We start from the raw sequence: 26,633 nt of genomic DNA on the forward strand, positions 1-26,633 counted from the left end.
TCACATTATCCAGTGGAGGATATACTAGGAGAGAATCTCCTAAAGCAAAAGAGAATATGAGTTGATTCTAGATATAGATGTTTTAAGAGTGATATATTTTAAGAATGAAGGCATCCCAAGTGTAACTTATGGTGTTACATAAGTTACATAAGATGTCTGAGATGGTCAGACATCTGCAATCTCAATTTATTCATGTGAAAAATGGGGATAATGACAATTTCCATGGAGTTTTGAGGACACACACATAAGAAATATTTCTAAATGCACTTATCACAACCCCCTCTACATTTTAGCACTTAATACATGATGGTTATTTTCTTTCCCTTTCTTGTAAAAAAACCCGAATGTGATTATCTGGTTATATGTATATACTGAGATCCATTGTTTGCCATCTATTTTCACAAGTGATCTGTGGAGTACACAATTATTCTTTCTTTTTTAATCAAATACGCTTTTATAAAAGACCTTATTCCTAAACCCTAAAGTGCTTATGTATTCACATAAGATGATATTAATCATCAAAATGGTCAGATACAGAAAATTATGCATGGATCAATCTTTGAGGGACTTCTAGGTGGCTAGAAGTTATCTGATTGCTTTGAGACTTGACAGAGCTGGAAGTGAAGGGAAGTTTTACATTTCTCACCTGGATTCTAGAAAAGTCTTTCCAAAATGGAAGTCACAAAACGAATCCAGGTAATGCAGAATAAATCTCTGATAATGATTAGCTTGGCTCTTTAAAAAGGGTATTGGTCAAAGAAAAATAACTGGTCATTTTAATATCCAGAAAGTAAAAAAAAAAAAAAAAGGTAATTGGAAAAGCTCTATCCTCAACTTTTTGATTAGTTAAGAATCCATGCAATCTATGCAGTAAATTGGTATCTAAGGTCACGGTGGGTAGAGTAAGAATTTGAGAAACCATTTCCCACCCCTAATATTTTGTTATTACCTTTCTGTTCTTGTGTTTCCCATATATAAAATGGAGGTAATAAGATTACCTTTTTCTGGGGGGAGCAGTTGTAAGAATTGAATGTGCTAAAACAGAAAATTCCTAGATAACTGAAGTCTAGAAATGGAGGTGATTGCATTGCTCTTAAAAGTAGTGAAGTTTGGGATTGTTGATGATATAGTTACATAAAACTATCTACAATTTAGCAAATTAAGCTTAGGAAAATGATAACTTTTTTTCTTTAATAAATAATAGTTGTTTTAATCAAAATCTATAGTAACAGAGGATCACCAACATGTATAACATAGACAATATATGTGACATGGAAAAACAAATCCTATAAAACCTGGACAAAAGATAGAAGCAGACAATACATTAAATAAAAACATCAGAAGTAGCCAAATGAAAAAAAAAATGTTGTACCTCTATGTAAAAAATTTGAAAAAAAAATTAAAAATTAACCATGATTTTAACATAAATAAAAGCAAACAATGTACATAATGTTTTATCCATCCATTTGGGAATAATTTTAACCTCATCTTGGCAAGATTTAAAAGTGGAGGGAATGTAAATTGATTTAAAAAATTTTTTCCAGGTTTTATTTATTTCTGAGAGAGAGAGAGAGAGAACGTGAGCAGGGGAGGGTCAGAGAGAGAGGGAGACACAGAATCTGAAGCAGACTCCAGGCTCTGAGCTAGCTGTCAGCACAGAGCCCGACACGGGGTTCGAATCCACAAGCCATGAGATCATGACCTGAGCCGAAGTCATATGCTCAACCGACTGAGTCACCCAGGTGCCCCTATTTAGCATTTTAAAATGACAATTTGGCAATATCTAGCAATATTTGAAATTTGCCTACTTTTTGTTTTAGCAATTCTGCTACTGAAAAAAATATAAAAAATGTGTAATTGCTACATTTTATCATAGTTAAAATTTGAATATATTTTGAACATATGTACATAAACACACATATACATTCTATATGACACATACTAGTTTATATGTGAGCATTTATTTTAATTATAATAATAATTACCAGTACTGATATCTGTGTTGAACATTTTCCATTTCTCTTCTAGATCCACTCTTCACCCGTCTCCAGGCTGCTCTGGACATGGGAGGATAAATGCTGCAGACTACAACCACAGACCTTCTGGACTTCTGCTTCTGTTTGAGTCCTATCTGTAAATGATCAGAGAATGAACTGAAATAAGTTTGGGATATTTCACTTCCTCGCTGTCAAGTCACTAGGGGTTAGATGTTTTTTTTCCAATAAAAGCCACAGTTGCAATCAGACACCACCCCTGATTTCTAGTAACCATGCCTATCCCTCATTTCCTCAGGACTAGAGACAGCACAGCTCTCTGCTACTATAAGCCACTAGGTTCTGCAGTGTGCCTTGTTTGTTTTCTTAAGCCCTATCATACCTTTGGAAGCAGTGCCTATAGTTAACTCTCTTCAAATCGCCTAGTTTGAGTGAACCATACATTATTGCCAGTACCCTTTCTGACAGTATTCTTAACAGTATTTCATTTTTCCTCATTGCCAGAAGAGTGTTTTTTTTTTTTTTTCCAGTCTTCCACCTTCTTCCCTACAGCTTTTTGGTCAGAGAAGGTAATCACTTTTCTCAATATAATGATCAGTCCTGATTACTCTGAGTTAAACATGGTTTCTATCTTCGGTAGCAGCAATTGGTTTAGCAGCAGTTGGAAAATGACGAGAGATCTTCTAATGAAGTGCTTCTAGAAAAAGCTCTCATGAATTAAAAAAAAAATAAGACCCATAAGAAAGGGTAGTTTTCTGGCGGGCATTATGAAGTCTGGTGTGATGGCATGGAGCTGATTTGGGTGCTACACTGTTGCGCCAGTGTGCTAACATGGCACCGCGGGCAGATGAAAAGGACCGCAGTCCTTCAGGGTGTGAGTGGGCAGACAAATCTATCAGTTTTAGGGTCGACTTCCCTGTAGATCCTCTTCTGTGACATTACTTAATCTTCTTATTACTTAATCCATTTTGAGTTGGTATTCTCTTTTTTTCTGTTGAAGGGATGCTCTGACCTGAATACCTTTGAGTGCTGGCAAGCACTCAAAATGAATGAGGTAAATTAACTTTCATTGAGTAGCAGCTATTTCCAAAAATAATTAGAATTACTCAAAAAAGAAAATAAAGTGAAGATATGTATGTATGTGTGTGTGTGCGCATATATATATATAACCTTACATATGTATTTAATACTACATACCATTAGATATATATTGGATTGATATATATCATTATATAACTAGATATTACTATATATAATTATTAGATTCTACTATATATTACCTAATGTATCACGTATATTATCTATGATATAATATATAATGATATAATATCTATTAATCTCAGCCCCAAATACCCAAACTATAAGTATATGCATATTCTATATGTAAGTGATTTATTGAATATTTTGGAATCAAGATAACATTAAAAAATAATTATACTTGACTGTGTGTGTGTGTGCATATATATATATATAACCTTACATATGTATTTAATATTACATACCATTAGATATATATTGGATTGATATATATCATTATATAACTAGATATTACTATATATAATTATTAGATTCTACTATATATTACCTAATGTATCACGTATATTATCTATGATATAATATATAATGATATAATATCTATTAATCTCAGCCCCAAATACCCAAACTATAAGTATATGCATATTCTATATGTAAGTGATTTATTGAATATTTTGGAATCAAGATAACATTAAAAAATAATTATACTTGACACTACCTCTCTAAACTCACTTATTATCTTACTATCCCTCCCCTGGATATAAAACTTGGCAAACTCCATAGTACTTCTGAACAATTCTAGGGAGTAATATATAATCCGTATCTCTTTATTAAAATATCTAGTTTTACTGAATGGCAAAATTCCTGTCTTTGGTTACCTTTAAATATTTTTCTCAACCCAATTTGAGTATGCTTTAATTTTATAAGCCTACAGGAGGGAAGTTAATCCTTTAGGTCTTCACCTTTTCATCACTTTGTTCTTCTACTGCCCTTACTCATGCTGCCCCTGGCTGCTGTAGAAATCGAAAAGGAAGAAGAGATAAGGGAGAGAAATAGTCTGAATTTACTGTAAGAGTATGCAGCTTGGCATTGAGGCTGTTTGTGCATTGTATTGACAAATGCTGGCTTATTTTCTCAAGGGGCTTATTTATATGTTTTGGGGGATTTGCTCTAGTGAGAGACTCAGGCTGATTGTCTCTAAAGGCAATGTGCTCTCTTCCTAACCATTTGTCTATTTCCTTAGCCACTGAGTTCTTGAATTCCATCCCTCAGAAGGGGTCACCTTATGCTGTATGAGGCATACCTAGAAGGAATCTGTTTAAGATTATTCATGTCTGCCTTCCTGAAGCAAGATATACACCTGGCAAATACATATCTTTCCCTTGGCTTTGTTGTGTGTAGTAAACTTAGATTTCTTTGGAGTCTCTCTTGCAAGCAATTCTAATCAGGATTTATATTTTGCCATTCCAAATTCTAATCAATACATATTCTCTAATTCCAGAAGACAAGGTCCATGTTCTGCAGTGCTTACCTCAATTTTTGTCAGAATTAACCTACCATTTACCTTCAAACATAAAAGAATGCTAAGAATCCATTAGGTCACTAAAGAAACTGGAAAATAAGTATTTCTTTGTAGGGGGATTTGATGTGCTATGAAATGTTCCCTGTTCTCTTCTCTTGGGGAAAGGAGAAGAGACATAACCTAACTGAAAACAAGCCAATCACTTAGCTTGATATAGCTTTGGTGATGATTCCACACTGGTACACTACAGAAGCTGTGTCCTAAGGATGGCAAAAGAATTTCATAATATCCTATATAACTGTTTTTATTGCTTTTTGAAGTAAATAACCCCAAAAAAAAAACTTGGTTAATTTTTATATGCCTTTTGATACTTGCGTACATATACCTAAAGATAATCCTCTTGGAAATGGCCTAATAGTTTAATTTGCAATGTTTTGTTAGTTGGCACCCTGGTGTCAGTTTCAAAACAACTGACAAATGTTCAGTTAAGACCTAGGAAAATACATTTTAACATCCTATCCTGGATATAATATATATAAGCATGTTGAGAAAAAAAAACAAAAAAAAACCCAACATTGCAGACTATACCAAAATGTTACTAGAGGTTGATTTTGGTCATTTCCCCCACTAACTTTATTAGATTTATGTGGAACTGAGGTTTGCTGTCTTGAGAAATAAAGATGAATATCTGGCCTTGTGCCTTTTGGTCTCACTGAATATAGTCTTGTGAAAGCCCACATATGTAATGAAACAGTTTCTCTGATGAGGCCCTTCTATAGTAAAATGAAAAATCTACTGAATCTCAGCAGCTGTGCTGGTGGATTTGACTAACTGCAGTATTAACAGAGACTTTTCTAGCTCTTTTTGAGACAAAAACAAAATATACTAAAAGTATTAATTATACAAGAAACCTCCACTTATGAAAAATTAGTATGTATAAAAATATAATCCTGCAATAAAGTCAAACCATATGGAACTAACCTACTGATCACCAAAAATGTTAAACACAATATTGACTATATTTTTGTTTGCCCTCTTAGAATTTAGAAGGACATTCAGGAATATTTCAAAATTTGTTATTTAAAAACAAGACTGAAAAGGATGGCATTATTCTACAGCAAGCTGAGATATTCGAAATCATTCTTCTGAAAACTTATCTGAATAATAATCATTGTAGCAAACTAAATGTTTTGAGGCAATGTTAAAGATTATAATTGCTATGGATTTGAGAAAGCCGTTATCTCTTACCTTGCGTACCTTTTGATCATAGCCTTTCCCTCCCCTTTCTCAGATATCCCCTTCCCAAGTTCAAGGGTAAAATGGAAAGGAACTAGAGTGGTTTGTGCTCCTAAAAGACCACAAGCCATGACCAGCACTGTCAAATAAATGATGGACAGGGCAGTCTCCATCCTGCAATGTGGTGGACAGTGTGGGAAAGACCAAAAGTGAGCTAATCGGCCTCAGGATTTTCACACCAGCTACTGGAGCCTTTCTCTTGATTATTGCTACAAGGTTGCTGACTATGTGGGGCTGTGCTATAGAAACCAACATACAGTAAGAAAAGTCCTGGAAAGTGAAGAATGCTGTTAATTAGATGGTGGTGAATGAGCTGAGCTGGGATAACACAGGACTGTCAAATCTTGAGGAGAAATTTAGCCCATGTAATAGCCTGCACATCAGTGACAGCAAAGGGTATCTACAAAGGATGGCTTTCTGAAGGTTGAGACTTTATTCTAGCCTCAAAATTCCTTACATAGCAAAGAGGTATATCATTCACATATCACTGTCACAAAAATAACAAGAGCTTCCAGAGTTTCTACCGAACTTTACAGATGTTTGCAAAGCATTTATGTGTCTCTTAAAGGTAAATGTGTTCCACCAGGCTTACATAAACACTATTACGATGAATACACCTTCTAAGCCATTTTTTTCGTTTCACTGTCTTTGAGTTTGCAAATATCACCTTTGAAATGTAAATGGAACTTCTTTGTTCTCTTAATATGGCATAAACTCTAAACTCTAATATTGAAACAAAAATAAAATTATCATGCAATTAAGGTGAGGTCCCTCATTTGAGATCATTTAATAAAGAATCCTTTGTGTGCTAAAATTTTGACACAGAAGTCTGAGAAGTATAAGGAACAATGCAGACTCATTTAATGTATACAGTCCCCAGGCATATTTAATAGGATTTTTAAACATAACATCTTACATAACTGCACAGAAACAGTAGTGTTTCAATTCTAGTCTTTTATCATCAGCAGGAAACTAGAAAATAGTGCTTCCTATGCTAAAGAAAAATTTGCTGGTGATTACACTTTTTATAGTTGAGCTCCTTATAAATGATTTTCTCCTCTTGTAAAGAAAGTGGTAGTAACGATCCCATATTTTAATGGAAAAAGTAGAAAGAAATAGATCATTTGTATCACATTGCACTGTATTGGGTTTTGAAAAGAGACTCCTCAATCTCCAGAGATTTTGTTTACAAAGATAGTTTCTATATACTTGGCAATAACTTCAGTAGCCCTGTAGTTTAGAAGTCTTCAAAAAAAAAAAAAAAAAAAAATAGAAGACTAATAATGTTCCAGGCATACAATGATGCAACTGCTCTAGAAAAAAAAACCTTTGTTTTTTTTTTTCCCTGCTCCTAATGTAAATGGATGGCCAATGGATATTTTTTGATGAGTGAAGCTCTGATTATATATTAAAGTTTAATGCTAAAAGGAATAAGATTTCGCTAATGAGGTTTGGGTGGCCACAGAGAACAATGCATTGTTTTCTTAGAAAACTCAGACTTTTAAGAATTGCTAAACATCCTGTAAGAAAAAGAGACTGAATCTATAAAACTTAACTTAGCTCTGTGACTTCCAAATATAGAAAAACTATATTGTTTGATAATTCTGTCTTCAACTGGGAATGAGAGGTAACTTAATTTGAGAAGTTAAGATTGATTATTAGAAATAATGAATTCCTTTGATTAATATAAGGAAATTTTAACATAAATGCACATGCAAATTATTTTACTGAGGATGACTCCAGATTTTATTGTAATAGTAGTAACAGCAATATTGACTACTATTATAAAATACTGAGTGTTTATTATTTTCCATATACTATAAGGGGCATTTTACATCTTATTTTTAACCAGACCAATTTTATGAAGTAATTTTACCCTCAATTTACATTTAATTTAGGCAATAATTCTAAGGTCAAATTTAGCTAGTAAGTAACAAAGTTGAAATTCAAATACTAGTGCCTCTGATCCAATAACCTTTGCTCTTGGGAACTATTGTGATTATATAATGTTGTATAGTACTCCCCATGAACATAATGGTGTAAAACAACAACAATCATATATTGACATTATTGTTCATGGTTCTGGCTATTGACTGGGCAAAAACAAGTGGTTCTCTATGGGTCTCTCAAATGACTGCACTCACACAGTGGCTAAGGCTGGTGTTATCACAGAAGATTTCTCAGAAGCCCAACTGTTGTCCAGGGCATTTACACGTGATCTCTTCTCGCAGCTTAAGCTTTCTCAGAGCATAGGAACTGAGTTCCTAGGTTAATTGTCTTCAAATGTGTAACCTGAGGAAAGCTTTACTGTCTTTTCTAAATCAGCCTTTAAACTACTGCAGCATCACTTCTGCAGCATGCTATATAATGGAGGTAACTCAATAAGAGTATTGAGTGTTTCTCTATTGAATATTTTCAAATGGAGAAGAAACATGTTTTATTTCTTAATAGGATTAATGTCAAAGAATTTGCGAACATCTCTTCATTAATAGTAATTTTTTTTAAATTGTGGTTAAACACATGGAACATAAAATTTGCCATCTTAGCCAGTTTTAAGTGTAAAAGTCAGTGGCGTTATAACTTTCACATTTTTATGCCAATCATTGTCACTATCCATCTACAGAACTCTTTCTTGCAAAATGGAAATTCTTACCCCTTAAAAATAATTCTCCATTCCCTGTTACTTCCAGCTCCCGGCAACTACCATTCTACTTTCTGTCTCTATGATTTTAACTACTTTAGGTACCTGATGTAAGCAGAAACATGCAAGATTTTTCCTTTTGTTACTGGTTTATTTCACTTAGCATAATATCCTCAAGGTTCATCCATGTTGTATGTAGCATGTGTCAGAATTTTCTACCTTTTTCAGACTAAATAATATTCCATTGTGTGTATATACCACATTTTATTTATGCATTAATCTGTCAGTGGACATTTATGTTCTTCCACCTTTTGGCTTTTGTGAATAATGGTACTGTAAACATGTATGTATTTAAGTCCTTTAAGGAGTAGGAATTGCTAGGTCATATGGTAATTCTATTTTTTTAACTGCCATACTATTTTCTAAAGCATATGTACCACTTTACATTTGCATCAACAGTGCACAAGCTTTCTAATTTCTCTTCATCCTTACCAAAACTTGTTATTTTATGTTTTTGTTTTGTTTGACTTCCTAATGGGTGTGAGTAGCTACCTCACTGTAGTTTGATTTGCATTTCTCGGGTGTGAGTAGCTACCTCACTGTAGTTTGATTTGCATTTCTCTAACAATTAGTGATATTGAGCAACTTTTTCATGTGTTTCTTAGCCACTTGTGTATCTTTTTTGGAGAAGTATCTATTCAAGTCCCTCGTTCTTTTTGAAATCCGGCAGTTTGTCTTTTTGTTATTGCATGTTAGGAGTTCTTTATATATTCTGAATGTTTTCCACATCAGATTTGTGATTTGCAAATATTTTCTCCCATTCAATGGGTTGCCTTTTCATTTTATTGAGATGGGCACCATTTGCTGAAGAGACTATCCTTCCCCTGTTAAATGGTCTTGGCATTATATTAACGGTCATTTCCTCATATATGCAAGAGCTTATTTCTGGGCTCTGTGTTCTCTCCTACTGGTCTATGTGTTTGTCTATGTTATACTAGTATAACATTTTTTAAAAAAATTACTAGAGCTTTGTAGTACATTTTGAAAGCAGCAAGTGTTGAGTCCTCCAAATCTGTCTTTTTCAAAACTGTTTGGCTGTTTGGGGTCCTTTAATTTCTCTAAGAGTTTTAGGATGTGCTTTTTATTTCTTCAAGGTATGTCATTGGGGTTTTGATAAGGATTACACTGAGTCTACAGATTCAATTAGGACTTCTTTCTATTTTTGCAGTGCAAATGATATTGTTATCTTCCTTTTCAGATTGTTCATTTGTTAGTGCATAGAAACACAACTGATTTTTTACTGAATTCATTTATTTGTTCCAACGTGTGTGTGTGTGTGTGTGTGTGTGTGTGTGATCTTTAGGTTTTTCTACATATAAGAAAGATCATACCATCTGTGAACAGATGGATAATTTTACTTTTTCCTTTCCAATTTGGATGTCTTTTACTTCATTTTGCCTAATTATACTGGCTAAGATCTCCAATACTACACTGAACAGAAATGGTGAAAGGTAGCATCTTGTCTTATTCTTGATCTAACAGGAAAGCTTTCAGTCTTTCATCATGAAGTATGATGTCCACTGTTGTGAACATCTTTTAAATTATCATAACAAATTCTAAATTTTGCTTAATTAATATGTCATTTTCATGACATGTACTTATATTTAAACCATAAGGCATCAGTAGCTATATACATCATGTCCAGTTATGTGAGAATGAAATGATAAAGAAACAGTCAAAGCAATATGGTGCTAAGGACAAAAGTGCTTGTCAGTTTACCCAAAATAGAAATATGAATCTAAAGTTATAATTATTATATTCAAGACTTGTGGGCTTGTTTGGAAGTATTTTTAATCCTGCAAATATTAAAGCTTCTATCCTTACAAAATGAAGACATTTAGCAGTTTAAGGTTCTTATTTAAAATATAATTTAAGTATGCCAGTGGTAACATATCAAATAAGTGGAGATAGTGTTTAATAAAGTGTTGAAAAAATCAGATATTGATTTGAAAAAGAAAAAAAAAATGATTTCAATCTTTAGCTTACACCATTCCCAAATTTATCCCAGAAGAACTAAGGAATTAAGCAAGAACAATGAAAACATCAAAGTACAAAAAGGATATATCCAGACAGCTTTTGTAATATTGAAGTGCAGAAGACCTTTCAAAGAATGACATAATAGCAAAGATTGACATATGTGACAAAATAAAAGTTAAAACTTCTGAATGGAAATGACACAAAGTTGAAAGGCAAAATGGGGAAAACTGTCACATATATATAAGAGAGCTATTAAAAAATGGATAAAGAAATTCTACCAAAAAAGTTTTAAAAGATTTCACTAACAACATCTTTCTCCCAAATTCACAAATAATATAAGCAGACCATTTAGAAAACAAAATGCATGACTAATAAATATTTAAAATCGTTTGACCCAACTACAAATTAAAGGATAACCATATATATTTTCCTGCTGGAGTGGCGAATATTAGAAGCCTTGGTGATATCTAGCACTGGAAGTGTACTGGCCATTTGCCTACTTTCTCTTAAGTCAATTTCTTGCTCTTTCTCTGCTTTGTTCTTCATTATAGGAGGAATGACTCCTACGAGCTGCATTCCCCAGATACTCATGGCAGCTGCCTTCCTGCTGAATTTGCTAAAGGAAAGAACTGGTAGGAGACTCAAAATTGGCTAAAAGAAATAAGTCAGGTTTATTTCTTCTCCACCTCTGTTTATAGGGCAGTGCCTTTGGCTGAATGACAGCCTCCTTGGCTATCCTTCCATCTGATAACTCCAGCTCCAGATTCTGGTAACACCTACTACTCCCATTATCCTTCTGCCAATAACACACTAGCAAGGAAAACAGTGAAAACAGTCCACTGGGTTCGGGCATTCAGGGGGTACACTGTGTGAAGAGAATTTCTAAACCATACTGAAGCCAACTAAAAGTCTGTATATGTGTGTGTGTATGTGTGTGAATGTGTGTGTGTGTGTGTATCATGTGATAGCAATTCTAAGCAGTGTCAATGACATTAAAGAAACACTCTTCTATCAAGGCCACCACTCCCAATATACTCCTCTCCCTGCCTCCCACTTAGTATTCTGTGGATCCAATTTGAGGAGTGAGAGCAACAACTTCCTGCTGTTACTAATCTCAGGGTTGTCTTACCATCCCACCAGGTTTCTCAACTCTTCCATTATCTGTCAGAAGTTTTTCATTTTAACCTTAGAAGTTCCAGTTTTTCTCTTTGAACCCTGACTGACACAGTCAGTATCTATGGAATCTGGCACTCATTTTTGGTGTTAGTGAAATAGGTATAATCTTTTAGATGAAAATTTAGTCCTATTACTCCAATTTTCAATGCTCATTTATTAATTGTGGATATAAGAATGAGAGATTAGAAAGCTTGCAATTTCTAGCTTAAATTTGATTTGGTTACTTGAATTATTTTTATAAGTAAAGCAAAGCATTTCCAATTTGAAAAGGAAAAAAAAAATGTCCCATATTAGAAGCATATACTGCATACTGTCAGCATGACGAAGTAACCGTGCCTCTCTGATTGTCAGGGCATGCCTAGAGAAGAGAAATTTTAAAAACAAATACAAAAATCGTAGTTAAAGACACACATGACTGGAATAAATCACAATGTAGAGGGAGCAAAATAATCAATGGCGAGGGAAAGACCCAGTGCTCAGATGCAATTAGTTTCTAAGCAAAGACTTAATGAACTGAGGCACTACAATATATGTTATAAAAGCTGCTGTGATGAAACAGAAAATAAGAAGTATGCTAGCTCTGAGGGACATGTTATGGTTTTCTCAAAAGTTTAAGTAAGCGGGCTTCCAAGGGATCACTTCTACTAGGCTACAGGAAGCAAGTAGAGTGACAGAAATGTGTGTCATTATAAAGCTGTGATGGATAATTTAAAGTCAGATAAAGAAAGCAGGGCTCAGCATTGAAAAGCACTAGTTCTCAAACTATGTGACACAAGTACCTGGGGAATGTAGTTACAGTAAGGTCCTGAACAGGCAATATGTTTTATTCACAGACTTACTAAGTAACATGTCTGACACATTAGTAGGAGACACAACGTATTAACGCATTTGGAATCAGGCAGATTTGAGTTTGAATGGATTTATTCACTAGCAGTGAAGGCTTGGACACGTTACTCATGCTACGTTACTTTCAATTTTTTTTTTTTAATCTACAAAATGTAGACAAAAACCCTTACATCATATACTTATTATAAACACTTCTTACAATTGCTCAATTCGCTTCTGTTATCTAAAACCTATATTTTGATGAATAAAGTGAAACTTTATTTATGTTTCTGTATTGAACATTGGTTTGTTGCCATTATGAAATCTCAATCAACTGCTGTGGAAAGTATGACTACATGATGTTGGGCTCCACAAAATGTTAGACCTCACACAAATTACAACCAACTAAATGTAAATGTTATATGAAATGATGACACTAAAGTTTTATTTAGGATATCCCCATAGTATAATAAATAAGAGTTGTCATTTAAAAAAAAATCAGTATGAGTACAGAAAAATCCCCACAAAATAACAACAGTTTGGAGATACTAAAATGTTAGCAATCTGATTAAGAGATAATAGGTGGGATTCTTAGCCAAATTCTATTATATAAAATTAATTAATTAGAAGTTTCATATAATTATATTTTTAATAATAAATAACACACATAGGGCCTTGAAAAATGCCAGGTACTGTTCTAAGTATCTTATATAAATTAGCTCACTTCATCCTACAAAAATTTCATGAAATGATGATGGCAACAAAGATGATGATACTAATGATGATGATTCCCATTTGGCAGATGAGGAAAGAAAGTCTGAGTCAAGGTATCTGAGGTCAAGGAAACTAGAGGTATAAATATTTGTTAGTTGAATTGTTAGCTTAAGAGTAGATTAACAATATAGTACACAAAGCAAAGTTATGTGACATGGTGAATGTATTTCAAGTATTCTATCATTAGTATTTGAATTAAAAATGGTGTTACTATAGCAATTACTATGATGGTATTTGTATGCCTGTTTTTTGTTTGCTTGTTTCTTTATTTGTTTAGATTTCTTTTATCAGAATGAGGAAGTTCTCTTTAATTACTACTTTTCTGAGAGTTATTTTACTCCATTTTTTCAAAAGGTTTTACTGCTTCTATTAAATTGACTATAAGACTTTTATCTTTTATTGTATAATTATGATAAATCAGATTGATTAATTTTCAAATTGATCTAATATTTGCATTCCCTGGGTGGATTTCACTTGGTACTAGCCTTTTGTAATAATGCATTTGCATTTGCTTTTTGACTACCTTATTGTGAATAGTTGTGTCTATGTTTATGAGGGATATTATTAGTCTGTAGATTTATTTATTTGCAAGGTCTTTGGTTTTAGAAATGTTCTTATAAAAGTAATTGAAAAATATTTCTTGGCCTTTCTATGTTCTGTAACAGTTTGTGTAAAATTAATATTATTTCTTCCTTAAATACTTGATAGAATTTGCCAGTAAAATCATTTGAGTTTAGACGGTTTATTTGTGTTTTTTGTTGTTGTTGTTGTTGTTTGTTTGTTTTTTGAGGGGGAAGGAAAGTTTTTAGCTTTGAATTAAATTTCTTTGGTAGACAGAGCTATTCAGGGTATCCATAAAAATTTTTGTTTCACGTAAGTTGTTAATTTTTTGGCATAAAGTTGATAACATTCTCTTATGATCCTTTAGGATTGTTAGTGATCTGTAGGATCATTTAGTGACAACTTCTATTTCATTTCTGATATTTATGATTTGCATTCTCCAATTTTTATTGATTGGACCAGCTAGTTGTTTACCAATTGTATTGGTGGTTTTCAAAGAACTAGCTTTTAATTAGTTAATTTTCTTTATTGTTTATTTTTATTCTGGTTGGTTTGTTTCTACTCTTATTTTTACTATTTTCTCTACTTGCCTTAAATTTACTTTGTTCTTCTTTTTCTAACCAGTCATGGTAGAACATTAGATTGTTGTTTTCAGGCTTTTCTTAAAGGATAAAAAACCTAAAATATTTATTCTAAGTACTATTTTATCTCTATCTCACAAATTTTGATATGTTTGCTTTTTATTATCACTTATTTTGAAACATTTTCTACTTTCATGTGTGAGATCTTTTTAGACCAATAGACCATTTAGAATTACGTGGCTCAATTTTCAAAAATTTGTTGGTTTCCCAAACATCTTATTATTCATTCCTAATGTAATAACATTCTAATATGAAAATATATTTTGTGTGATTTCAATCATTTTAAATGAAGAAACTTGTTTTATGGAACAGCAACATGGTTTTAGTGAACTTGTAAAGAAGTGTGTATTCTATGGTTTTTGTATATGATATTTTACAAATATCAATTAGGTCAAGTGTTTAAGAGTGTTATTCAAATGCCCAATGTCCTCATTTTTTGGACAAATTGTACTATCAACTGCAGAGATGGGGCATTAAAATATTCTGTGATTTAGAAGTTTTTTATTTCTCTCCAATTTTGTCATATTTGATTCATTTTTGAGGCTATATTGGGATTATAAACATTATTATTGTTATGTCTTTCTGATGAATTGATTCACTTTTCTGATTCTGAAATGTTCCTCTTTATCTCTGAAAATACTCTTTATACTGAATTTTATTTTATCTTGTTACTACACTCATTCCAGTCTTCTTCTGCTTACTATATGCATGGTATATATATTTTCTATCCATTTACTTTGAATCTATCTGTTTTTATTTAAAGTGACCTCCTTAATGGCCATCATCCATCCTACCCAACTCCCCTCCAGCAACCCTCAGTTTGTTCTCTGCATTTAATAGTCTCTGATGATTGGCCTCCATCTCTGTTTTTATCTTGTTTTTCCTTCCCTTCCCCTACGTTCATCTGTTTTGTTTCTTAAATTCCACCTATGAGTGAAATCATATATTTGTCTTTCTCTGATGGACTTAGTTTGCTTAGCATAATTCCCTCTAGTTCCATCCATGTTGTTGCAAATGGAAAGATTTCATTCTTTTTGATCACTGAGTAATATTCCTGTGTGTGTGTGTGTGTGTGTGTGTGTGTGTGTGTGTGTGTGTGTGTGTAGCAGCTTTGGTTTACTTTCTCAACATTGTTTTGGCTATTTGGGATCTTTTCTTGTTCCATACAAATTTTAGGATTGTTTGTCCTAGCTCTGTGAAAAAATGTTAGTGTTATTTTGACAGAGATTGCATTGAATGTGTAGATTGCTTTGGGTAGTATTGATATTTTAATAAAATTTGTTTTTCCTATCCAGGATCATGATTGTTTTTCCATTTCTTTGTGTCTTCTTCAGTTTTTTTCACAAGATTTTGATAGTTTTCAAAATATAGATCTTACTTCTTTGGTTAGGTTTATTCCTAGGTAGCTCATGGTTTTTGGTGCAATTTTGAATGGGATCAATTTCTTGAAATCTCTTTCTGCTGCTTCATTATTGGTGTATAGAAATGCAACCAATTTCTGTACATTAATTTTATATCCTGTGAATGGTGAATTCAAGTATCAGGTCTAGTAGTTATTTGAGGGAGTCTTTCGGGTTTTCCACACAGAGTATCATGTTGTCTGTGAAGAGGGAAAATTTGACTTCTTCCTTGCCGATTTTATTTCTTTTTGTTGTCTGATGGCTGAGCCTAGGACTTCCAGTACTATGTTGAACAACAGTGGTAAGAGTTGATATTCCTATCATGTTCCTGAGCTTAGGGGAAAGCTCTGTTTTTCCCCATTGAGGATGATATTAGCTATGGGTCATGCAATATACGGCCTTTATGATGCTGAGGCATGTTCCTTCTATCCCTACTTTCCTGAGGGCTTTTATCAAGAAAGGAAGCTATATTTTGTCAAGTGCTTTTTTATGTATCTATTGAGAGGATCATGAGGTTCTTATCCTTTCTTTTATTAATGTGATGTATCATGCTGATTTTCAGATACTGAACCAGACTTGCTGCCCAGGAATGAATCCCACATGATCACAATGAATAATTCTTTTAATGTACTTTTGAATTCAATTTGCTAGTATCTTTTTTTAGAATTTTTGCATCCATTCTCATTAGGGAAATTGGTCTGTAATTCTCCTTTTTAATGGGAATCTTTGTTTCATTTTGGATTCAAGGTAATGCTGGCCCTCATAGAATGAGTTTGGAAGTTTTCCTTCTATTTATATTTTTTGGGATAGCTTCAAAAGAATAGGTATTAACTCTTCTTTAAATGTTAGGTAGAATTATCCTACGTGCCATCCAGCTCTGGATTCTTTGATTGTTGGGAGATTTCTGATTACTAATTCAATTTCTTTACTGGTTATGGGTCTGTTCAAATTTTATCTTTCTTCCTGTTTCAGTTTTGGTAGTTTATATATTTCCAGAAATTTAAGTATTTCTTCAAGATTGTCCAAGGTGTTGGCATATAACTGCTCATAATATTCTTTCATTATTGTTTATAGTTAATTGGTGTTGGCTGTGATCTCTCCTCTTTCATTCGATTCTTTTTTTTTTTTTTTAATTTGGATCCTTTACTTTTTCTTTTTGATAAATCTGGCTAGGGGGTTATCATTTTTGTAAATTCTTTCAAAGAACCAGCTCATAGTTTCACTGATCTGTTCTACTGGGTTTTATTTTATTATTTTATTTTTGATATCATTGATTTCTGATCTACATCTTTATAATTTTCCTTCTGCTGATTTTAGGATTCATTTTCTTTTTCTAGCTCCTTTAGATGTAAAGTTAGGTTGTGTATTTGAGACATTAGTTCCTCTTTAGAAGGCCTGAATTGCTACATACTTCCCTCTTATAAGCACCTTTGCTGCATCCCAAAGATTTTGGTTTGTTATGTTTTCATTTTCATTGGCTTCCATGTACTTTTTCCTCTTTAATTTTTTGATTAATCCACTCATTCTTTAGGAGGATGTTCTTTAACCTCCAAGCAACTTTGGTCTTTCCAATTTTTTTCTTACAGTTGATTTCAAGTTTCATTGTGTTCTGGCCTGAAATTATGCGTGGTATGATTCCGATCTTTTTGTAACTGGTAACTGTTGATGACTGATATGTGACCCAGTATGTGATCTATTTTAGAGAATGCTCCATGTGCATTTGAGAGGAATGTGTAGTCTGCTGCTTTAGGATAACATGCTCTCAATATATCTGTTAGGTCCATTTGGTCCAGTGTGTCATTCAAAGCATTATTTCCCCGTTGATTTTTTACTTAGATGATCTATCCATTGTTATAGGTGGATTATTAAAGTCTTCTACTATTGTATTACTATCAATGAGATTCTTTATGTTTGTAATTCATTGATTTATATATTTGGGTGCTCTCAGGTTGAATCATAAATATTTACAACTGTTAGATCTTCTTGGTGAATAGACTCCTTATTTATGATATAATGCCCTTAATCTCTTGTTACAGCCTTTGTTTTAAAATCTAGTTTGTCTGATATAAGTATGGCTACTCCGGCTTTCTTTTGACATGCATTAGCATGATAAATGGTTCTCCATCCCCTCACTTTCAATATGGAGGTGGGTTTAGTCTCTTCTAGGCAACATATAGATAGATCTGATTTTTTTTTTTTTATCCATTGTTATACCCTATATCTTTTGATTGGAGCATTTAGTTCATTTACATTCACAGTGATTACTGAAAGATATGAATTTAATGCCATTGTATTGCCTGTACAGTTGGTGTTTCTGATGATGTTCTCTGGTATTTTCTAGTCTTTGTTGCTTTTGATCTTTTTTGTTATTTTGTTTTTTTCTCCACTCAATGACTCCCCCTTAAAATTTCTTGCAATACTGGTTTAGGGGTCATAAATTCCTTTGGTTTTTGTTTTCCTGAGAAACTCCTTATCTCCCCTTCTATTCTGAATGACAATCTTGCTGGATAAAGAATTCTTGGCTGCATATTTTTACCATTCAGCGCTTTGACTAAATTTTCCCACTCCTTTCTGGCCTGCCAAGTTTCTGTGGACAGAAATTGCTTCTCTCTCTCTCTCTCCTTGCTGCTTTCAGGATTTATTGTCTGTGTATTTTATTAATTTGACTATGATATGCATTGGTGATGGTCAGTTTTTACTGAATCTAAGGGGAGTTCTCTGTGCTTCTTGGATTTTGATATCTGTGTCCTTGTGCAGATTAGAAAAGTTTTCAGCTATAATTTGCTCACATAAACCTTCTGCCCCTTTCTCTCTCTCTTAATCTTTTGAGAGTCCTATGATATGAAAACGATTCCTCTTTAAAATATCGCTGAGTTCTCTAAGTCTTGTATCATGATCTTTTGTCTTCATTTTCCTTTTTTTGTTCTGCTTCATTATTCAACATAATTTTATCTTTTATATCATTGATTTGCTGCTCTCCTTCATCCATCTTCACCATCATGGCATCCATTTGAGATTGCATCTTAGTTATAGCATTTTTAATTTTGGCTTGCCTAGATTTTAGTTCTTTTATTTCTACAGAAAGGGATTCTCAGGTGTCTTCCATGCTTTTTTTCAAACCCAGCTAGTATTCTTCTAAGTGTGGTTTTAAATTCTAGTCCAGACATCTTATTTATATCTGTTTTGATTAAATTCCTGGTCATCATTTTTTCCTATTCTTATTTTGGGGGTTAATTCCTTGTCATTTTGGAGGAAGAAAAAAAAAATACTGCCAAGTTCTCTGGCTCAAATTATGCAGATTGTTATGTTAATCCTTAGATCAATTTCTTAGGTGTTTCAAAGGTTTGATGCTGATCTACCTGTGTTTCAGGGACTAGACAAGCTGAGGGTCCCCCTACTAGTACTCCACCTTAATTCCAGAATACTGTTTTTAAAAATCACTTGAAGCTTGTTTAACACAGCAATTTCAAAGGGATTCTTGTTCTGCCTTGACTTGGATTTATTTTTTAATCAAGTATTAATCTGTTGTGTTGCCATGCCTTTCTAATCACACACATTTTTATTTCCAAGCTGAATCACAGTGTCATCTTTTAAAAGGTATTTAAGCAGCAATTAAGCATTACACATGCAGTACAAATAAATCACATAACACAAATGATGTGAAAACAATATGAAAAACTATGATTAAGTTCAGGTTTGCTGAGTAATGTCAATTACATTATGATTGTTGCCTGGCAGGCCATCATTGATTTTAGGAATCCTCCTTATTTTAGAGATCTCAAAATGTGAAAATATGGGCTTCTTAGGGCAAATAAAATATTACTAATATTTATTTTTACCCAGGAAAGAAAGTACACCAATAGCTTTAAGGAAGAGTTGCTCATCTAGATATATCTCTGTATGATGTACTTTTGATTATTCACTATTTAACACAACATTTTTGGTCTATTAAAGTAATTAAATCATTGGAAATTACTGTCACATACTATTATTAAGAAATAAGATTCAATATCAGGGTTTTGGCTAACTTTCTAGATTAAGACTAAAATTAACTTGAACTTTATTTTATACTTCTGTGTGCTCCCTCCTTGCACTCCTTCCTGTATGTCTTATGTTTTAATCTGTAGTTTTTGATGCCTGCTGAAATAACTACACAGAGAAAGTCTGAATCTTATCTTTTGTATGTGACATCTTGTCTGTCTCATAAAATGAATAAAAAAATGGGGCAAAGTTCACCTTGGAGTACCTCTTTAATAATACAAACAATATAATAGTATCTTATAATAAGTCTTAGTTCCAAATAAGCAATCATGACAAGAGCACACACAGGGAGCAAACACCCACAGACTTAAAATTTCAAAGAAGGATTTTCATTAGATATGTATGTTGCAAATTTCCAAATAATTTTTAGTAATCCTTATGCATACCCTAACAATCTCATCTCTCATATCTCTTTTTTGAAATCTTTTCCTTTACTAACTCCTTGCATTTCCTCACCATTATGCTATTTTTTACTTCTTTAGCTTCTTCATGTAACTCTTGATTCATGAAATGACTTCCTTTTTCTTTTTGCTTTACTAGAGTTTTGAGTCTTTTTTAAATTTCTTTAATCTTGCAATCTCAGTTAGGGCATCACCTACTCTAGGAAAGTTCCCCTGATCTGAGTATGTTTGGTTTCAGTCCAAATTCTAGTTAAGAGCTTTGGATTTTTTTTTTTTCTCTTTATCAACTTTTCTGGGTCTGTATTAGACAGCTCAGGCTGCCATATTAAAATATAACAGACTGGGTGGCTTATATTTTATAACAGAAATTTATTTTCTTACAATTCTGGAGACTAGGAAGTCCAAGAACAAGGTAGTGGCCACTTGTTTCCTGGTGAGAGCTCTCTTCCTCTTTTCTTACTGGGTGCTCATATGGGGGAAACAGAAAGAGAGGGGAAAGGAAGGGAGAGACAGAGAAAGAAAGCACACAGATTTCTCTTTTCAAAAGGACACTAATGGTATTGAATGAGGGCCCTATCTCACTTAACCCCCCCCCCCACTTCCATAAAGACTTATCTCTAAATACAGTCACATTGGGAGTTAGGGCTTCAACATGAACTTGAAGAGGACACAAACATTCAGTCCATAACAGGCTATTTAAGTAATGTCTTTAGAATCAAAGAACCAAGAGGCAAACTACAAATTATTTAACTAAAATCACTCCCCATGGCCTCACTTAGCATCATCCAAAGCAGTATTTCTTCTCTGGGTGGCAAAAGAAGGGGCTTACACAGAGAAGCAACAATAAAGGCTCTATAAGATATAATTTGTTTGAGAAGCTGCTCCATCTATGCTTCTGGGTATGTTTATGACACAAAGAAAAAAGTAAATAACTATCCTATATATTCTAAAAAATATATATAAATACCTCACTATTCTATCATTTTTACATAAAACAATTCATGATAATGAACAGTACTACCACCTCACTCCTGAACTAGAGGTCGAGTCACTACAAAGCATTATGGAGAGTCGAAGAGCCTATCACACAAGAAGGAATGAGATTGTTCCTATCTATTTCAATACACTCCTCAGTCCCCATCCACTAATCGTCTGTGATTCTAAGATGACCTAGACATTCTTTTATTTTACTTACTATATACTTTTCTGCTTCCTGAGTATTTTTATTTTGCCCCTCCAGACCCACCTTCCTAGTCTTCCTGCACATGGGTGTTAAATGCTTCCTGCTATTGGTTGCACCTACTCTTCTCACTCCTGCTCATTCCCTTTTAAACAATCCTTTCATTAAACTCTCATCATTTACCCCTTTGACTATGGCATTGATTTCCAGCAGGAATCTAACAAATATATCAGTGTATGTTTCTTTCACCTAGAGAACTAAGTTCTCTGAGGATGACCTAATTAAATTTGCATTTCATAGCTTAATACAATGCATGACACCATGAAAGGTTGAATGAACAATTATACTTCTCCATACATTAAATTCTCAGTCTTTATCACTTATTTTTCTTACTGTTACAGATTCAGTACATAATGACTAGAAGCATTTCAGTGTCTGTCAGAGTATCCAGAAATTTCATTTGAAATGTACGAGTGGAGAATAGGTTTTCTCTTTGTGCAGTAGGAATATATTATACAGTCAGAACAACAAACCAAACCTCCAGACAATTAATGCCCTTTGTTTGTGGTGCTTATCTCACATAAAGTCTCCTGAAGACCACTTGGGGTTAAATAAAAAGTTGATAAAATTTGGTGAGGAGTGAGGAACCATGCTTAATCTTATACAATGAGAGCACTGGATTTGACATCATACTAAGGTGTAATGCAGGAAGCCAAGAGGGAGCAACTGAATATTACAGTGAGAAGGAGGGAGGAAAACCCAAATACTCATATCCCAAACAGAGAGATAATGGGAGGATTAAAATCAACATGGGATATATTGTCTTTTAAATTTGAAACATACTATTTTGTCCATTCTTTCTGTTTCTCATTGACATGAGGCCTGAATTGCTGGAGTTAGATCATGTAGTGTCCTAATGTAAATGCTTTAGTAGATGACTTTTGCTGAATATGCCTTTTCAGAGAGGTACCAATTGGAGGAAAAAGAAATATAAAGATGGATATCTCTATACAAGATTATAGTGGCTCTGCCCAACTGAAGACACAGATGGGAAAATATGGTTCTCAGTTTTCCTGAAAAGACATTATTTTTTTTCCCCCTCACCACTGATAACCATAGATAACCTATTAAATGGTTAGCACCATTAGATTTCAATGGTAGCTCTCTTGGGGAGATATTCTAGAAAATGATAAAGGTGATTGACACAATGGAGCCTAATTTGAAGGTAGGGATACATTTAGCATTATAGAAAAATCATTCTTTGTGTTTAGTCTGAGGAAGAGTAAGGAAAACAATAAAATCATTCAATAAGCATAATCTTTTTACCCTGTCCTAGCTGGGTTGGGATGAGAAGATGGGAGGTAGATCAGCGTTCAGGCCCTTAAGTGCCTGAACTTGGTACAGATCATTCATAACAGAGCCTAGAACATTCTGCATAAAAATTGAAGAAAGGAATAGTTATTCCATAGATTAACATGTTCTCATGGTATGTGGAAAATGTTGAATAACAAAAAGCAGTTGAACCATGTAGTCTATTTTCACCTTTTTTCTCTTTTTATCTCCCCCCCCGCCCCAGCTTTTTATATTTATTTTTAAAATGCTGTAATGGGGCGCCTGGGTGGCTCAGTAAGTTAAGCATCCGATTTCAGCTCAGGTCATGATCTGTCAGTTCATGGGTTCAAGCCCCGTGATGGGCTCTGGGCTGACAGCTTGGAGCCTGGAACCTGCTTCAGATTCTGTGTCTTCCCCCTCACTCCCTGTCCCTCTCTCACTTGCACTCTGTCTCTCAAAAATAAATAAACATTAAATATTTTTTAAAAATGCTGTAATACTTTATATGGTGCTCAGCTTTCAGGAATTGGAGAATATTTCCTCTAGCTAATTTCTTTTTTAAATGTTTTGTTTATTTCTAGGAGAGAGAGAGACAGCGTGAGCAGGGGAGGGTCAGAGAGAGAGGGAGTCACAGACTGAAACAGGCTCCAGGCTCTGAGCTGGCAGTCAGCGCAGAGCCCGACGCGGGGCTCGAACCCATGAACCGCGAGATCATGACCCAAGCGAAAGTCGGACGCTTAACCGACTAAGCCACCCAGGCGCCCCATCCTCTAGCTAATTTAACACCTAGATATTCTCCCAGATTATAGTCAGGTCTGATAGATTCATAGATTGTGTTTGCCTTTCCTGGAAGAGGCAGAACACACAGTTCTTATTAAGGCATCTCATCATCAAAATATCTGACCACAACACTGTAGGTTTATTTATAAATAGAAAATTGTTAATCTCAAATATCCAGTGTTCCTTTTGTTCCCTATGAAAAAAAAAATTCTGATTCCAATATTGAAAAGCTAAATTAGCAGTGTAACAGCTCAGCTGCTTAAAGTGTAATATGTAACAAAATTGTGATGTTAAATAGAGATCTAATGATACCTTCTTTAATTTGATCACTGAAATGGCAAACCCCTTTCCAACATAACAGTTTCTATAGATACCACATGCTTATGATCAAAATTGCTTTTCTGAATGTGTTTTTCTCCCCTACTTGATTGTATTTTACATCGTCTTTCTGGCTGTAATTTACAATTAAACATAAGGAAAAATAGTGCAAGGCAAAATATACTCTACATCTGTTATACTGCTCAAATAAATACACAGTCTGCACAGAACAGATTTCCTAGTGGGCAAATTGCAACCCACTGCTTACATAGAATTAAGAGTTTTTTCTTTTTTTTTTAATGACATGAGGGTTCTACCAAGTGTCGCTGGAGGAATTTTCCATGTACTCTAGCCACCTACCAAACACATAAATGTTCTGTCCAAAACATTTAAATTAAGCTGTTATAACAATTGGTACCATATAAGATGGATTCTGGTTAAGAAGTAGCTTTTTATCTCTCAAGTATAAATATATTTCTCTATTGCAATATTGGTTTGAAAACATACACATAACCTAGGGAAAGGAGTCTTTGAAGGAAATTTTAAGTATAATTGACATACAATTTTATGTTAGTTTCAGGTGTAAAACAGGGATTCAACAAGTTTATACATTATATTATGTTCTCCACAAGTGTTGCAACCATCTGTCACCATACAACCCTATTACAACACCACTGCCTATATTCCCTACATTGTATCTTTTATGACTTACTCATTTCATAATTAGAAACCTTTATCTCTTGCTCCATTTCACCCATTTTGTCCATCTCCTAACCCTCTCCTCTCTGGTAACTACGTTTGTTCTCTGTGTTTATAGGCCTGGTTCCGCTTTTTGTTTGTTTATTCATTTGTAAGGAAACTTTAAACAAAAATCAATGGAATAGTTGATAGATCATTTTCTTCTCCATAACATTCAGTTAGTTTTATTGTGGCTTTGCATTTGTCCTATGTATTAAACAGTAAAAATAAATCAGACCTCTAATGAGGAATTTAAACAATTATGTTATTTTCCATAAGACCAGTTTTATGTTTAAAAATTTATGGTAATTTATTTTACTTTATTTTAGGTCATGTCCACCTAAACTATGAAAAATGCTATGACAAGGGTTATTAAGGGGTCTTAACATTTTGAGCATCCCAACATATACTAAAATTTCAGGATATTTTTCATCTCTTTCTCTAAATGTTATGGAGACATTATCAGTTCTTTAAGGTGATTTTGTATTGCTGCTATATATCCCAGGTATAAGTCAGAAAGGGTACACATATACACCAAACAAAACTCTGGTGGTCTGCAAATGGTGTTTTACAATGTTTGAAGACTTGGAAGATAAAAATAAGATCAATAACAACAAAAAATGATCAGTACTATTTTGGTAGTATCTATCTATCTATCTATCTATCTATCTATCTATCTATCTATACTGTGTACAAAAACTGCCTCAATGGTATTAACATAATTCTTTGATTTGAGACACAATTAGCTAATCCATATGTAATAATATATTCTGTGCATCTTCAGGGTAATTTCCATCATCATGAATATAAACTTATTTTTATAATAATATATTAGCTAATTATTTTTGTTATTTGGATTCCTTAAATCTAGGAAGTCAAGATTTTCTAACATCCAATTATAAAATATGTTACAAATGAAAACATACTTCCTAGAAATAGTAAATTAAATTGTGCTCCCAAACTGTTCCTATACATAACACTAAATTATGTTATGTAAATTCATAACATTTAGACTTCACTTTTCTCATATAAGATAATTTAATTTTTCCTCATTCAGGTAAAAGATAAAATTATTTGGCTATCAATATATATTTGATATTCAATAAATTCAATAAATTTTCAATAAATATTCAAATAAATATTCAATAAATATTCAAATTCAAAATTTGAAATTTTTGGAGAACGTGGGTGGCTCAGTTAAGCGTCTGACTTTGGCTCAAGTCATGATTTCATACTTTGTGAATTCAAGCCCCACATTGGGCTCTCTGCTATCAGTGTAGAGCCAGCTTCAGATCCTCTGTTCCCCTCTCTCTTTGCCCCTTCCCCACTCACGTGTGTGTGCTCTCTCTCTCGAAAATAAATAAACATTAAAAAAAGAGTAGTAAAAAAAAAACTTGAACTTTTTGTGCTTTGGAATCCATATTCACTAATCAACACACCATTAATAAAGATCCTTCATCTTTGTCATTGTTTTTCAATTGTTTTAAAAATCGCTTTTTAAAACTACTAATTTTGTGTAAATATTCCATCATAAATCAATGCTTTAAAAATACCATTTAAAATAAATTACCTTTTCCAGTAACCAACCATGTCACAAAGGCCAGTTGAGTCATTTCTATCCCTATTATTCTGTCATATCTAATTTTCAATAAAGCAGTTTCACAGCATATATTATGTTAGAGTGAACACAAGAACTTGCTGAACTCGGCTGAACCTATGGAGAAGGAATAAAAGAATAAACAGTCTTATTATAGTGAAACTATAGGGATTAATATATTTTCTTCAAAATTATATTTAACAACCATATGATACTAAGAACTCAAATGTTTCCTTTTCAAAAGCAAGGACCAAGATAACATAGAGCTGATGGATTTATACAGTACTGCCAAGCATTAATTATACTGCAGAGAGAGTAACACACCCATTATCGGGGCTTTTCAG

At 33.5% G+C, this 26,633-nt stretch overlaps 1 long non-coding RNA gene across 1 annotated transcript in view; it reads right to left on the minus strand.

Moving 5' to 3' along the window:
* LOC144234507 (uncharacterized) overlaps positions 1-26,383 on the minus strand; it is a 40,092-nt gene extending 13,709 nt beyond the window's left edge. Inside the window, exons 1-2 of the long non-coding RNA XR_013335990.1 lie at positions 26,263-26,383; positions 1,986-2,131 (exon numbers count right to left, since the gene is read on the minus strand). This is a non-coding gene — a long non-coding RNA (uncharacterized LOC144234507). The remainder of the gene's footprint in view (positions 1-1,985; positions 2,132-26,262) is intronic.
* Between the last annotated feature and the right edge of the window lie 250 nt (positions 26,384-26,633).

Source organism: Crocuta crocuta, unplaced genomic scaffold, assembly GCF_008692635.1.
Source record: "Crocuta crocuta isolate KB4526 unplaced genomic scaffold, BGI_CrCroc_1.0 scaffold154, whole genome shotgun sequence".
Classification (NCBI taxonomy): Eukaryota; Metazoa; Chordata; class Mammalia; order Carnivora; family Hyaenidae; genus Crocuta; species Crocuta crocuta.